The sequence below is a fragment of the Triturus cristatus genome, chromosome 8 (assembly GCF_964204655.1).
Source record: "Triturus cristatus chromosome 8, aTriCri1.1, whole genome shotgun sequence".
NCBI classification, from domain to species: domain Eukaryota; kingdom Metazoa; phylum Chordata; class Amphibia; order Caudata; family Salamandridae; genus Triturus; species Triturus cristatus.
This window is the reverse complement of record NC_140591.1, coordinates 623121414-623136355: the sequence shown is the minus strand read 5'-3', so window position 1 is coordinate 623136355 and position 14942 is coordinate 623121414. Positions and strand designations below refer to the sequence as shown.

The following is a 14942-nucleotide window of genomic DNA, read 5'->3' as shown; positions in this document are numbered from 1 at the left end:
AGAGGGTGACAGGGAGAGGGAGACAGAGGGAGACGGAGGGGGAGGGAGGGATACGGAGGGAGGCAGGGAGATGGAGGGTGACAGAGGGAGGGAGGGAGATGGGGTTGACAGAGGGAGGGAGGGAAACAGAGGGAGGGAGAGAGACAGGGAGAGATAGAGGGAGGGAGACAGAGAGAGAGATAGAGGGAGGGAGGGAGACAGAGAGAGAGAGATAGAGGGAGGGAGGGAGACAGAGAGAGAGAGATAGAGGGAGGGAGACAGAGAGAGAGACAAGGGGATAGAGACTGAGGGAGAGAGACAGGGAGAGATAGAGGGAGGGAGACAGAGAGAGAGATAGAGGGAGGGAGACGGAGGGAGGGAGGGAAACAGAGGGAGGGAGAGAGACAGGGAGACATAGAGGGAGGGAGACAGAGAGAGAGATAGAGGGAGGGAGACAGAGAGAGAGATAGAGGGAGGGGGAGACAGAGAGAGAGACAGAGGGAGGGAGACAAGGGGATAGAGACTGAGGGAGACAGAGGGAGGGAGAGGGAGGGAGAGAGACAGGGAGAGATAGAGGGAGGGAGACAGAGAGAGAGATAGAGGGAGGGAGGGAGACAGAGGGAGAGAGACAGAGGGAGGGAGGGAAACAGAGGGGGAGGGAGAGAGAGAGGGAGGGAGACAGAGGGTGACAGAGGGAGGGAGGGAGGGAGACAGAGGGAGGGAGAGAGGGAGGGAGACAGAGGGTGACAGAGGGAGGGAGACAGAGGAAGACAGAGAGGGAGGAGGGAGACAGAGAGGAAGGAGGGAGACAGAGGGAGGAGGGAGACAGAGGGAGGAGGGCGACGGAGGGAGGGCGACAGGGGAGAGAGGCAGGGGGAGAGAGACAGGGGGAGAGAGACAAGGGGAGAGAGACAAGGGGAGAGAGACAAGGGGAGAGAGACGGGGAGAGAGAGAGAGAGGGAGGGGGATAGAGGGAGAGAGAGGGGGGGAGAGAGAGGGGGGGGAGAGAGGGAGGGAGAGGGGGAGGGAGGGGGAGAGGGAGAGAGAGAGATGTGTGTCTGCCGGGTCTGGTGGCTCAGTGGACAAAGGCGTCTGCTGCAGGGACCTGTGTTCAACCTCATGGTCAGAAATTTTTTTTTGCTTTAGCCCCGCCCCTCCCCCTCTGACCCTGCCCCCACCGGTGCGGCCATCGGCCACAAACCACACTGTAAATTTGGCCCCCGAGAGAAAGTTTGTGAGTACCCATGCTCTAGAGCCAACTACAGGAGGGTCTCCACTTTGAACTTTGGAAGGTACAAGGCAGCTATGGCAGTTAAGACCATGGTTTCAGGTACTCAGACAGATCTTTCAACAAACCACTTCAGACTGCTATCTTGAAATGTCCAAAAGGGTTGTGGAATAGGGTTGGGATAGGTGTGAACAGAGGATGTAACATCCTAGCATTGGAAAGAGGTACCTACCTTCTGGAACTGTCCACCCTCACTTAAAAACCGCTGCTCAGAGGGGAGAAGATGGATTTCACTGGCCCCTGAAGACCTGACCCCTCTCTGGTGTGCTGACTTGTTTTAGACTGGATGGAAATCTGTGGATTCTCCTATCCAGGGCCAGTGGTGCTGACCCCCTTTCACCCTCAGGATAGCTGCAGGATGGAACTGTTGGTAACTCTGGATGAGAAGGGTTCCTCGACCTGCAGAGGGATAACCCTCATAAGAAAATCGTCCCCTGAAATCTGCTGTTGCACAGGTGTTTTTCAAGTGGTTAGGGAGATTATGTGACCTGCGGAGTGCAGGTATGGACGGCATTCTGCCTTTAGATTTTCAGGATGCCACTGGAGAACTTCTGAGGCTGAGGGGGGCACCAGGCACTGAATAGAGGACAGGTCCTGACAACAGAGCTGACATGCAAAACAAGCAAGCTCCCCAGGAATCCAAAAATGTTAGATGCCAGGAGGATGAAAATCATACCTCTTGGTGGGTGTAGTGCACCACTAGGAGCAACATGAAATTTACTCCATCAAATGTGGGCCAACAGGCCAGAGAAACCTGCATTTGTTCCTTTTTGCGAGAGCCTGCCCGCCGTTTCCCTGAGGCTGCCAGGCTGAGATAACCGTTAAAAGTGGTGACTGCTTGTCCCTTGGGGACCAGCCAGTTCAGGTGCATGTAGCACCTCCCCTCAAAAATTAAAATGCTTCCCAGAGTGTAGGGCCCTAAAGAGTTTTGCCTTAACGGGGGTTCAAGTGCCCCTCTCTCCCCTATATCCGATATCCCCGGAAACTGCTACAACTTAGGCAGAAAAAAATCAGGGCCCTGGGCTTTAAATCTGCTCCCGGGGAGGAGCAAGCCACAAGAGCAAGATGATGTGTTTTCTCAACTCTGTGGCTCGATCAAGGGGACAGGTCAAGGGGTGGAAGATTGTAGATGCTGGCTCTCACTCTGGGATGGAACACAACCAGTCAATCAAGCTGTTGGCTGGGCTACAGAGCTTGAGAACTCACCACAACCTTTGAGTATTCAACATGCTGGGTGCCCCATAAGATCAGCTGAGGCAATGGAGTACCTCATCATAAGCCCTTGCAAAATGTGCTATTTTTCTTGATGGTGCCCCAGAGAGGGCATGAGTAGCACACACAAGCTGAAACACATTATGTGGGCTGACAGAGGTGCAACAGCCTCCAGAGGAGTGCCCCTATCAAGTTATTCAAAGCACCCTAACATTAAATTTGTTTTCAACTTTTATAAATGTCATGGTTTATTATTCAAATAACGTTTCACTCTGGAAATTCTCAACAGAATTCAAGAAGGTCAAGGAAGTGTTAAAAGGTAAAGGGAAGTGTTTGCCATGGCTTAATTTACTTTCCACAGGATTCAGTCATTTGGCCTTCTTGTTAGCCTAGGTAGGAGCTTTAAGGGCATCCTGGTGAAATGTCATGTTCAGAAGCCAACAGACCTAGTGCATTAGATGGCCCTTCCTTCAGCATCATGAAAGCCTTTAAGTGCCAAAACGTTTGCTTTGACACAATATGTGGAATGCAAAAGATGAAAACAAAAACATGCCTTAAATTCTAATTTTCAGCCATACCTCAGCAAAAATATCCTTGTTATTTCGCTATTACAGACAAACTGGGAGGGGTGTGAAGAAACGCTGCATGGTGGAGAACTATTTCACGAGGTGAAGCAGCACAAGCAGGAGAGAGCCAAACACATGAACGCTCAAAGCGCTGAACGAAAAATAAAGTAGTTCCTTAAATAAGAGCAGTTGAAGCTTACAAGTCAGCCAGTCAAAATGATCATAAAAAGGATGAGCTTCACTGTGGGTTGAAAACACAAGGCATGCAAAGCTTGAAACAAGAAGCAAGAAAATGAGTGACAAATTAAAAAGCTAGTTAGGGCCGCTCCAGTACATGTGTCACTTTGGTAATATCGATCAGTCCTAGCTTTCATGTCCCTACAGAATGCATACCACATTCTGTAACATAACGTATATCTTTGGTATGATACAAAACTGCGTTCTTTGCCTGAAATATGTTTTTTCTTTGTGTTCATTCTTTTTCTCCTAGGCAGACGATCAGACAGCAGTTTCAACTATTAAGTTGTAGCCCACCTGTAGGACTCACAGGTTGGGCCCTGCACTGGTCATTTAGAGGGTGACTGATCTTCTTGATTTATTTAATTTGTTTTCACGTGGAGTACACAACGTTCACTGGTCCTGAAGAAGCGCCACGGATCCTATGGGACCATGGAGGCGCGAAACATGTTGACCGTGTAAGTTACCCAGGCACATTACGCCTCACAACCAAAGGTTTTTTTTTTAGTTTGGCAAGGGTACCGCCACATTAAAATATATTTTTGTGGTACCCCTTAGTCAATTTTAGATCACTGCACGCACGCACTCACTATTCACCTAGGACCTCCGCACACTTGCATACACCAAACGGCATTTCACAGAACATCTCCGACAAAGTGACCCTTCAGGGGACCCGTAGGGCATTGCAGTGCCAGCTCAACGAGGAGCAGCTGCCCAATGATGAAGCATGAAATCCTTCGGGGTGTGTGAGGGCAACAAGGAACAAGATTTGCTCTTCCTTGTAACTATAGAGTCCTAGACCGTTCTTCTTTTCTCTTTTTGTTTCTTCATTTCAAGGGAGTGAGTGACACTCTGCACTCCTCCCTAAGAACAGTGCCCCACTGTTTTTGTTTGTAACCTTTTATTTGCCCCAGAGACCACCTTTCCATTACCCACTCTCTCTTTTATCCAAAGACTCTTGATGTCCCCTCACTCAGTGCCTCAGATGCAATGTATCTGGTAAGGCACAAGAAATCCTACTCCTCCCTATGTGACCCCAGACTTCCATAAGTTTTGTAACTCAAAAACTCATTCCGCTCTATGACTCAGATGGCCTTTTAAAATTCCCCAGGTGCCCCTTCTCTTTGCCCCATTATCCCCTCCCTGTATGCTGGCCTACAGATAAAATCCAGCATTGCCCCCTCTGTCCATACACCACATGTGCCATCTTCTTGCAACAACCGACAGTTACCAATTAAGTACCCACAGGTGTCCCTTGTCTTGTACAACAAAAGGCCATTCCTTGTGCTCCCCATAAAATGAGTGCTCCCGCTGAGCCTCTTTCCACTTTCAAGGTGTCCAATAGTGCCACCCTCCCAAATTGCAAATTCCTCCAAGTGCCCAATCAATGTGTCCCTGGTGCCCGCTTAACCCCTCCTCCCCCTGGAGCACCTCCAAGTTCACCTTTAGTCTTTGTCTGCTTGTTGTGTATGTAGTGGTTCTTGATTACTCAATTGGTAGCTTTAATTGCAAGAAGCCATCCCCTCTCTAAGAGCGAGATCCCATCAACTGTACTTACCACATGAACCTAAAGATAACTTTCCTGTCACCTTTAAATGCTCTTTTCTTCTGTGCTTCAGGGGCCCAAATACCAATTGCCAGAAAGAGTGGCACCTTCTTTACTCACCAATTGATTTCACAATCCAGCTACCTCTCATATCAGTTCACACTAAGTGTGAGTTACTATACTGTCTGCTCCAAGAAAGTTTTGGCATTCCAGGGTTAGTACATGAAAGTTCCCATGCAACTACCCATGAGTATGGACCCAAATCCCTACTACTAACAGCAGTAGACAGTGACTCATTCCAAAAACATGCACCTTCTCAATGCAAGCATGAGGTCTTAAAAAAAGTTTTCCTTTACCACAAATTTTAACTTTACATGTGTGCTGCACTGTACAGCATAAATACATAGTGGGAAAATTATTAAAGCAGTTTCTGCACTGGAAGGGTTCCCCCTTCCAGGATAAAAACGATGCTTGTCTGAAGGTGCACACACTTGCACAATAGTGCAAGGGTGTCTGCGTTGGCTCATTGCAGACAGAAAAAAAATGTGCCAGTACTGGTGGAGAGAAAAACAGCACCATATTTTTTTAGATAGTGTGCTGTTTTTAACTTTAGTATTGATGTGACACAGTAGCTTTAGTTGCTGTTACATTCAGACAAAAGTGAGTAAGTCTTCTTCAAAGTTCCTCTGCTCCTAGAAAAGCCATTTCTGTGATGCTACACTCACCTCCTAAAAGTATATCACTCCTCGGGTACTGGGGCAGAAGTGCAAAATTCAAATCACCAAAGAAAGGAAAAATGTGTGATTTTACTTTAAGACAACTTTGAGAAGAGGAGGTTTTAAGGAGTAGGAAGGAAAAAATGCTAATTTTTGGCTTGAACAATTGACTCTCAACCCTAAATGAAGAATACAGGCATGTAACCCTTAGCTGCCCCCACAATGCGTGGTTCAAACCGACACCCTGTTTAAGAAGAAATAGTGTTCTTCACGGCACTTTTTAGGTCTCGTGCGCTGGTCTGGCGAGACTTATTGAGAGGGCTCCAAAAAGTGCTACCAGGCCAGCCTAGAGCTACAGTGCATGTGCGCGGGCGCGCGCGCCGCGCTATACCGCGATTCCTTTCAGTTTCGCGGCCGCTTTGATGTGTGATCGCGAGCATAGCCAATAGGTCTCGCTTTTGGGACCTTATAAGTATTTAGTTTTGCAACTGTTGCATGGCTAAACACTTATAAGGTCCCAAAGGCGAGACCTATTGGCAATGCCAAAGCTTGTTCTCCTTACCATGCACCCATGATTGACCGGGATTTAGACATTGCCTGGGGTCTGTGCTGAACTACTCCACCATTCACCCTATATCCTAGCTGCCCAGTAAGCGTTCCCCCTCACACTCAGAGTAACAACTCAATCTGTGTACCAGTGAAAATGAGCTTGCTACCTCCAACTCGAAGACTGACGATTTTTCAAGCCAAACCTGCTTTACTTAAGCTGTCCGCCGCCCAAAATTGTCCCTGTTTCAACAGAAATCAATGGAGAAAAGACATTATTTGATTATTATTATTTTATTTCCCATTTTCTTGTTGCATGTATGAAACCCATGAAGTCACTGCTTCGTGTCCACGCTCAATTACCCTCTCACTAATTTATGTACCCTTGGTAGCTGGCGCCATATATCCCATACGGACGCCACCTAATAGCATCCCGGGGCGATATGTGGTTCTCACGCTAGGCAGTTACTGCTGTTCTTTTCGCTTGTCTAAAAAATACATACGGCGCCACGCACGTCACTGCTGTGAAACGTGAAAGAAACGTCGTTGCTAAGGAAACACTGGCTCTTCTGCTCGCATTGACCTGCTGGTCATCCATACACTGCGCCTGCTCTTATCTGTCTACACTAGGATAACCGCCTTCTGGTTCTGTAAAGTGTAGAAAGTTCGCCAGTATGAGTATTCCAAGTGATCGCTCCACCGGAGATGGCAGCTCTAACATCCTGGACCGGCGCGCTGTTTGCGGCTAGACGACCACTTCCGGAGTGGCCTCTTCCGGTGCAGCAAGACAGAGGCGGCACCTTCCGGTGTTTGTGGGACGTCTTTTCTGAGGTCGGGTCGCTTTCCTAACCAATCACAGGGTTCCTTGGACAATATGGCTACGCAGACCCGAGTAGTTGAGTTCTTCGTTTTACCTGTCAGGCTACGCTACTTTATTTGTCACCTATAATTGCATTATATTTCTTTAAAAAGACGTGGGCCTGTTGCTTGTTGAAGTCCGGTAATGTGGAAAGTGAAGCGGAGACCGGCTGATTATTAAGATTCTCTACCGGGAGTGGAAGGTAAGACCACATCCAGGGACCACTTGCTTGGTCTTGGAAGGTTGACGTGTATTAATTTCAAGTGGCAATACCCGAAATCAGTACACAGTGTCACAGTTCACGCAGTACACTTTGCATTGCATGAGCGACGATCCCGTGAATATCTTATGACTGTATTTTGTGCTGTTTGTAGCCAGGTCAAAAGGGACCGAGGAAGCCAATAACATCGCAGGAGTGCAGGTAGTGTTTAATTGAGGAGTCAATTTATTTCCAATTACAGTTGTAAAATGGGTTTTAGTTTCCTTACACGGAAATAGTTATTGCTTACTGATGCGTTTAACTGCGTGGCCATGGTGACATCAGCCTCGAAGATTCTCTTCGAGGCAAATATATATATATTGGGCTGGTTTAAGGTGCGCCTCTATAGGCTGCGTCCCTTTTCTGATATTTGGCATTGCGTATTATACAAAATCACGGCTGGAGGCACACTAAAACTTCAAATAATAGTTAATAAAATTAACAGAATTATGTTAGCAGAAGAGTTATTTGTGATTACTGCGTACTAGCCTTTTGGGTCTTTCTTTAGAAAAACAAGCCCCCCTTTATTAACATATACGATCAGCTCCGCTTTTGAAGCAATTAACTAAAGATAATCAGTCGACATTTAGATCAGAATTTTTGTTAAGATGTTCAGCATCTGCACCTGACATTCGTTTGGTGGAGAATTTCTTGTAGAATAGACTGTCATCAATATCAGATTGTACAGCCACCTTACATTCCTTAAAGAGAATAAAGCGAGGACGTATATTAATGATAATCAAAACTAGCCGTGTTTTACTCGCCACCTGATGCTACTTCGTGTACACACAAAATAGATCATAAGGATTCAAACACAGGACCATGAAATCGGGTCACTGCAGGAGCAAAGGTGGTGATGTGTTTCACTTTATAGGGTTATCCTTCTTTGTTATCTTTTTTCTTTTTTTTGCTATTAGTTACTCAGAGCAGCATAAGTTCACATTTTACAGAGACGTTAAATTACAACATTTCTGTCCCCTGTACAATAACTGAGTATTTTTTTAATATTCCTCAACATATTCTAAGATTGGAGCTAGAATAGTACATAATCTTTCTGGACCATTTGGGAGAAAGTTACATTTTTACCAATAAATCGAGGGCTGTAGTTAGAATAACCAACAACTTTCCCAGCGTCCTCGAAACATGAGCTGCCACAAGGGTGCAACTGAATTAAAAAAACGAACTTAAGACCACCTTTGCTACTGCTCCTGATGTGAGCGCCCTGTGTAATACTTTCTGCTGTCCGGGTGTGAACTGGATGCAGGGTGAGCGCCTGGTGCTGCCATGCAACTTGCCTCCTTCTCTGTGTCACTGTCTGCCTCTCCTGTCTGTAGAAACAGACATACTGGCATAAAAAAATATTGATTTCACCCAAAAGAAAAGGCCCACGTGCAGGTGTGACTCCTCCTACACCCTCTTGTAAGTGAACCACATACATTTACCTAAAATGACTGCCTTTGGCAAGTGCTTCTCAAGTTCAATCACTTCGAATTATACTGCTTCTTGCATGTGAAATGACTCCTTTTGTCTTACATCCTGCATTGTACAAATGCGCCCTGCATATATGCACACAGATTATTTGCATATAGATGCATTCTCTCTTCACCATCTCATGGTCTGGACATTATTCGCATGTACCCAATACAGGCTTACAGGGTGTGTATATAAGAACCACTGGATAGTTCCTTGTCCTAAGACACACCGTGCGCCAGTATTTTTTTTCCTAATTTGTAGTCTTGCTTCACTTTAATTGGCCCAGTTAGCCACAATTACTTAGTAGAATTAACTATAAACTGGATGCCTAGGACTCAAACACTAGTGTCTCAGGTGACACGATGTAAAAATATGGTGTAGCTGCACTTAGCCGTCCCAACATATGTTATTTTTCTTGCCTGCATCGTTGGAAGACCAGAACTTACTAAGACTATCTGGGTATCGCAGATCTCAAACTGCTATTATTTGTCTAGCAAGAAAATTGGTATAGTATTTGTCTTCTGTTAAATTCATTTAAATGTGTTTTTTCTAGATGAATAGCTGTCATTGACAGTCCAGAACAAGCAATACATTTTAGCACAAAGCTGTACTGATTAAATCTATTATGTGCAAATGATTAGTGCACATAAATGTTACAAATGCTTTCAAAAGTCAGTAGAGTTTAAGATTGTGATCATAATCACACTGTTCTCCTTTAAAATTATGTTTTTCACTGGTTTGTATTTTTTCAGAATCTAAAGTAGATATTCTTGAGGTGCAGTCTGTCTATTTATTTACTTTTTTGTTCCATGCTGGCGTTCCCATGCACCACTGTGAGTTGGAAGGAAAAAACATGTTAGCGTGCTCCAGTACACCAAAACCGGCTCATATGCCCTCTCAGATGTAGCCCACATATGGCACCTAATTCCGCAAATTTTCTTTTGTTAATCACTGGATATTGTCGGCATTACTGTTACCTAATGTAGAGGGAATGAGTTTATTGGCCTTGTAACCATAGACCTCTGCATTGATCCTATTAGGATTTGAGCTTGTGACTTGTTGACCACGCACTGGCATCAAAAGCAAGCGCTTAACTCAACAAGTTATATTGCCAGATTGAAAGAAAATAGAAAAAAACATATAGCCTAAAAGTATGCCAGAGTGACTGTTTCCTAGTGTTTTAAATGATGTACTATGACCACAACTTTTCATTTGGGGCTGAAAGTTGTTAAAGAAATGCGAACCCCAGGAAATTTACAGCTATTGACAGATATTAAGTAGAGTTTTTTTTAAATGGCCAAGCACACCAGTCCTGTTGGAATACCACCTGGTATAAAGATGACCAATAGCTGTAGGTTAAGGTAGCACTCTGTGAAATTAACAGAAAGTCACTGCTATTGAAATTGGGCATACACTAATCTGTGTTTAATGATAATAAAGATCTTTATGTAAAAGTAGAAGATACATTGGTGGTCTAGTTTAAAAATTCACGGAATGCAATTTGCTGGTAAGCATTAATTCACAATAGGACCAATTGGAGGAAATTTGCTGGTTCATTTTTACAACAGTAAACATTAAGTACATTGGTGAGTGGGAGATTGAATTGGTGAGTGAATGCATAGTTAAATAAATGGCGTGTTTATTTACCGGTTATCTTCTTTATCCTTAGTCCTACTCATCCTCATCATATTTGGTTCTTTTTAACTGTTTCCCACCTCAGGCAAGAGAGAGAATGGCTAGAAGAAAGGCAAAACTCCATCCACCCTATGGGCACTTTAAAAGTGTAGTCCACCCATAATTAACTCTTCCTAACTGTACCAAGCCAAATAAAGGCCTGCAGTCATGGAGGATCATAATTAGGGCTCCCGGTTTTAAAGTATTTTTTTTGGTTTTACATTTCTGTCTGTATTTATCCATATTTATATTTTGCTAATTTTATCTGTATTTATCCATATTTATTTTGGGTTTTGTGGAGAAATGAAACTGAAACCAGTATATTTCCACATTTATTTAACCAATAAATATGCACTCATGCTTGAATGCCTGCCAGGTTTCAATGCTGAGGCAATGGGTCAAGACTGATTTGCATATAGCTGTGTCTGAACTGGGGTGGCGAAGTGAGCTAAAGAGCGATTATGGATTCAACCCAGATCTGTGACTGTGGGTGTGTGTCTGAAAAGTTTCAGCACTCCGTCCATCATCGTCTTGTGTTTGCTTTGTTCGCCCTAAGTTGGCAGGGTATGCCCAGACGTGGGTCCCTTGCTCACTTTGCCACTGAACTCAAGCTAGCCTGGCTCATGAGGGCCGTTAGCCCGAAACTGGTCCCAGGATGCTTGTTTACGGTCCAGGGAAGACATGGCTTGGTAGTTCGGGCTGGACTGTTCCCATGAGGCACAGGGTCAAGACTGATTTGCATATAGCTGTGTCTGAACTGGGGTGGCGAAGTGAGCTAAAGAACGATGATGGACTCATCCCAGATCTGTGACTGGGGGTGAGTGTCTGAAAAGTTTCAGCACTGCGTCCATCACATCCTTGTGATTGCTGTGAACATCTGCAGAGGATAAATCAATGCACTTGTATACAAATATACAAATTTCAGTATCAGCCATGTGCATATCTACTGCTGTCATATTATCTTTACCAACATTCCTTTCTTTTTTAACCCCCTTACCTATCAATCCACACAGCTATTGGCCTGGCAGTCATGGCAGACAGTATTTAGAATTACTCAAAAAGCAACCCAATTTTCGTTCTTATCCACAAATACAGACAAGAAAACCAATGTTTTCGGTCTGTATTTATCTGTAAAAATCTGTAAAAACGGAAAACAGGGAGCCTTAATCATAATGTCTGTGATTAGGCCTGGGCGGTAAATTCCGGTCCGCTCGCGGAATTTGCGGAATTTCGGTAATTTCGCGTTCCGCGGAGAACGCAAAATTGCCCAAAATTCTGCTTTCCGCAACTTTGCGAAATTTTTTCTTGTTCGCGTTCTCAAAATGCGTGTTCGCGAGAAATTTCTCCCCGAGCACGCAAACAGCAACTGTGAACAGGAAAAAAGCATCGCGAACAAGCAATTCCGCGTGTTCGCGGAATTTCTGCATGTTTGCGGAGATTTTTTACCGTTTCGCGGAGATTTGCGTAACGCTATTACGCAAATTCCGCCCACCCCTATCTGTGATAAGGATGAGTAAGGACTAAGGATAATGAAGATTACCCTTGAGTAACCTGGATATTATACCTGTGTTGCTCATCCTCATCCTAGTCATTTCTTTTGAAGTATACCAAAGCTAAGGTGGCCTTCAATATTTGGAACCATTTACACACAATAAATTAAACTGAACATTAATTATGCACATCACTTTTTATTAGTGTGTTCATAATGCAGTTAATACCAAACTGAATTACAAATATATTGACCAAAAGAGTGATGTTCCTGCTCTACTTGCTCCGATCTAAAATGTTTGCAAAAGTGTGTAACCAAGCCAAGGTAGCCATGCAACCAATGTTTGTTAGCAACACTTGTATCTCTGCCCCAGAGGCTGCTACACCCATTATGGATCTTCTTTAAATTCCTGCCGGATTTGAAACAGCAGAAAGAACGTATTACATAGAAATAGTTGATCATATCCATCTATTATTATTTATTTTGTTGGAAGCTTTCTGCCCTTGGTTACCCCACCAAAAGCGACAAATAAGTAGGCATATTTCCTGATGGTTTCAGAACATTCTAGATAAAATACTTCCATTTAACATCCAGTAAATGGTACAGTTCTTCTGTTCTCTTCTCTAAAAGTAGGAACTGAGAAGAATACAGGGTCAATGATCTCCTAGACTCTGTGCATTCCAGGTTTAGCCTTCAGAAGAAAGTTGGGTCTCAACACAATCTTGTCATTTAGTATTTTAAACAAGCATTGGCATAGCCAATAGGTCTCGCCTTTGGGACCTTATAAGTGTTTAGCCATGCAACAGTTGCATAACTAAATACTTATAAGGTCCCAAAAGCAAGACTTATTGGCTATGCAAACGGCCGGGCGGGCGCGAAAGTTAAAGTGATCACGATCGGGATCACGATCAAACATCAAAGCGGCCGTGCGGCAGCGAAAGTGAAAGCAATTGCGGTAAAGCGAGGCGCCCGCGCACATGCACTGTAGCTCTAGGCTGGCCTGGTAGCACTTTTTGGAGCCCTCTCAATAAGTCTCGCCAGACCAGCGCATGCGCTGGGTCAAGCGAGACCTAAAAAGGGTAGTTAACACAACACTGCTACTAATTTGCCTGTCCTGAAGGCAGAAATGATCAATACCAGAAATGATGCCTTCATATGCAACTATTTAGAGTCAACTTTACCCATAGTTTCAAAGAGAACTACTTAAAGCACTCTCACAACCAATACAAGGTCCTGTAGAGGTACTGAAGGATTAGTACCTGGACTTTTCAGCAGTCTCAGTGCTAGATAATTATCCCTACATGGTCCACCCTAAAGCCCTACATTCATTTATTGCTGACCATTGGGCTCTCAAAGTAACTGCTCCCAAGTTATTCTGAAAACTATCATGCAAACATTGATGTATAGCAGAGATATCACTAGTAACCAACTTCAGTGAACAACAGTATTGGAAGTTTTTCAAGTGTTTGGGATTGCATGTCACAGTTAACAGACACATGGGCCTTTAAATAGCATTAGCTGACTGCTCTAGGATCCTTCTGCCATGAAGCCCAATCCTCACAACCTCCAAACCGACAGAGAAAGGTTTAACAGAGGTTGACACTCTGGTGAATGAAGAGGACATGTTGACAGATGATTTTTCCATGGAGGTGACCAGACCCATGGATTTTAAAAAAGAGAACTATGTTCTATGTGGTCAGTTGGCTAGAAATGCTACCGCTTCTGCTGAACTTTCCTAAGCAGCGTAGGAATAAGAAAACTAAGAGGAAAAGCATACAAGAGCCGTTGAGGCCAAGTTGTCAAAGATGCACACTCCCCAAGCTCCTTGTACAGGAAATCAAGAGCAGAACCTCCAACATTGTTTGTTTGCTTGAGAACAGAAAACATCTAGAAAGGGTTCCAGAATCTCACTGAGAACACCTTTGGCGTTAGCAATAGATGTTGAGATGACAGAAATATTTTGCTCAGTTTGTGTTCTGCTACATTCTCCTTCCCTCTGATGTGAATCTCCTTCAGACAGAGAAGATAAAGCTCTGCCCAAAATCCAATCTTCAGGGCAATTTGCTTGAGAGATGTAGATTTTGTTCCTCCCAGCCTATTTATGTACGACGTTGCCACCATATTGTCTGTTTGTACTAATAAATTATGTTTTATCAAGATTGCCTGGAAATATAACAAGGCTCAATATATTGATGACAGTTCCCTCCAATTTGAAGAATTTACTTCCTCTTTGTGTGACCATCTTCCCTGAACCGGCGGGGTCCAATAACATTTCTCCGCATCCCTCTGACCTGGCACATGTTGTCACTTTCTCCGGTGGTTTTATCCTTTTTTCAGATTCAAATTGAAAAGGTAGCTTGATTTGTACAATCATTAGAATCTTCTTCCTTAGAGTAATAGAAGCAGCACTTTAGGAGATGTATCCGAAGAGGCTTTAGATGAAGTCAGACCCAAAGCACCAGGAAAAACACAATGTCATGAGTCCCCGTGCTTTCAACTGCTTTTGAACTGGAACTTGGTTTAGAGTTGGTAGTTAAGACCATATACACATCAGCCTGACTGCTCTTTCTACTGGTAAAAACACCATCCCATTGTTTGGAAGTGTGCTTCTATGAATGTTCTGTTCTGGGTACAATTTTGGGAAATTAGCCAGAAACCCACAACATTGTAGATAGTCCCTTATTGCCTGCCAACCTGCCATAGCGCTTTGTTTTGATGTAGCAGGAAGTGACCAGGTGATCAGTAGACAAAAATGTTCCAACCGTGAAGGTATGAAGATGCAACCAGAGGAGCCTTCATCTTTCTAAACACTCTCTGGGTAGACCTGGTGCCAAAAGGCTGAACCTGGAATTGAAACTGCTTTCCAAAGAGGACTAGTTAAATTTCCCTTTCCCCTCTCCTTCTTTGGAACTGGAATGATCATCTTCTTTAATATTAATTTGTAAATGGCACAATCAGGAGCATTGAGTCTTTATTGTGGATGAGGTCTTGCCTTCCTGTTCTCCCTTTATCTCGAATATTTTACTTCTCTGTCATCTTGCAAAGGAAAACTCTTATTACTGAGATAATCTCCTGAAGGGTTTGGGAAAGAAGACTTT

At 44.2% G+C, this 14942-nt stretch overlaps 1 protein-coding gene across 1 annotated transcript in view; it reads left to right on the top strand.

Moving 5' to 3' along the window:
- The first annotated feature begins 6859 nt into the window (after positions 1-6859).
- Positions 6860-14942, top strand: part of PICK1 (protein interacting with PRKCA 1) — a 90397-nt gene continuing 82314 nt past the window's right edge. The window contains exon 1 of the mRNA XM_085622090.1: positions 6860-7151. The gene's annotated coding sequence lies outside the window, so the exon portion shown is untranslated. The remainder of the gene's footprint in view (positions 7152-14942) is intronic.